The 1,866-nt window shown below is 27.2% G+C and overlaps 1 protein-coding gene across 1 annotated transcript in view; it reads right to left on the reverse strand.

Annotated features, from left to right (window-relative positions):
* The window catches only part of LOC106465343 (protein odr-4 homolog), a 34,757-nt gene that overhangs the window by 6,632 nt on the left and 26,259 nt on the right, over window positions 1–1,866 (reverse strand). The window lies entirely within an intron of this gene.

A 1,866-nucleotide genomic window follows, 5' to 3' on the forward strand; every position in this document is an offset into this window, starting at 1 on the left:
ATCTGAATCACTTGAAAAAAACATGGGGTGCTTAACTTTTTTCCAGGTGTATATATATATATATAACTAAGAATTTTAAAAAAAATAAATAAGTAATAGCTTCTATTATTTTTATCCACACACCTTTTGTAAAAGTGACATATATTTACAATACACTCAATTTTTCTACTACAGCATTGTAAACTTTGTACAAGGAAATAGAGACAGAAAAATTTTCAATAATTGTTTTTACTGGATCATTATCATACTTCTCAACTACTACAGGCTGGCCATAGTGAATATATATATACTTTTTTTATTATTAGTTTAGAAAGCTACAGCTGTATTACTGTTTACTATGGATTCAATAATATGTCCGAGTTTGTTTTTTGTGAGTTTAAGTTCTTCCAAATTGATAACTCCCTGCAAGAAGGTGAAAGTCTTGAGAAGGTATAAATGTTTTTGGGAAAATGACTTTTGATGGCAATTTGTTTTAAATCTTATTATTATCGATAATGAATTGTTTTATATGTTAGCAATCATACATCAAAAAAATGAGTCATGTTACAATCCTATAGGTAAGTTAGGAAAATTGTCGGTTTTCGTGGTAATAACCACAGGTAGACTCCAAAGTGGGTTTACAGGTGTGTATTTTAGACTTTATGGAATAAGTATATAGTACTCCAAGAAAAAAAAATTGTCTTTAAATCAAGATAACTACTATTCTGAACACAAATGAATAGCAGTGGAGCTGACTGTCTCTATAAGCTACTCTTTATACAGAACATTGAGTACTCCAATGACTTGCTGAATTTATTTAAACATATCCAAAGTTCATGTTAAATTCATAAGAATCTTTAAAAAGAGTTTGAGAAGAAAAACTTTGAAAATATTAGGCAGAAGAACTACATTCTGAGCAATTACTTCCCATGTATCTGAATATCATACTTAAATGTTAAGAATCACATTTTAACTGGTATATATATAAAGATAGAACTAATACCTTCCATACATATGAGATTTTTGACTATTTCAATATTTTAAGCATGTACCTCCTATATTTTATTACAGATGTTCTATGTCAATATTAATTTGTGCTCAACAGTTTTGATATGATACACTATGTTTAAATAAAGCAAGCTACATTGCTAAGTTGTTATGAAACAGTGTTAGTACCAGGCCACTCCTTACGCTTAAGTGTACTTAAAGAAAATCAATGAATATAAAAAAACACACATATAAAATCAATGAAAATTTAAGTTTGCTGTAAAATGCCACCTAAAACCAAACTATATGACTGAAAATTACATCACAAAACAGAAGTCGTTACTTCCCCACTATTTTGAAAGCCATATTGAAATTCTTGGACTCTTATTAATACTTCAAAATGATCACAACCTGTTTTCTGAATGTCACATATTAAATCAGTTAATAGCTTAAAGCAAATGTACTTTTATAATGTAGTATATATTTTCTTTCACAGACAGTAATAATGAATGTGCAAATACTTAGAAAATTAACAAAACTTAAAAAAAAATTCTATGACATAAAAGCAACTTTTATCTGTTAAGTGTTATATTTTCAATTTTAACATTGTAAATTCATTCAGACTTTTATTAAGCTCAACAATATAAATGTCTATGGTGTGTACACCTGTTACAAGAAGAATCATTACAATTATATTTGTCATAAGATATTAGTATTAGGCTCGTTACCTTTTTAAACTCTACATTCTTTGTCTAGTCTAGACCCTTAGGGATATTCAAGACTTAAAAGTGTGTATAGTATTTAAGAAATATGATAAGCTGAATAATAATGTCTTATGACAAATTTAAATATAATGTGTATATATATATATATATATATATATATACTACCTTACTTACT

This window comes from Limulus polyphemus, unplaced genomic scaffold (genome assembly GCF_000517525.1).
Source record: "Limulus polyphemus unplaced genomic scaffold, Limulus_polyphemus-2.1.2 Scaffold1914, whole genome shotgun sequence".
Taxonomy (NCBI): domain Eukaryota; kingdom Metazoa; phylum Arthropoda; class Merostomata; order Xiphosura; family Limulidae; genus Limulus; species Limulus polyphemus.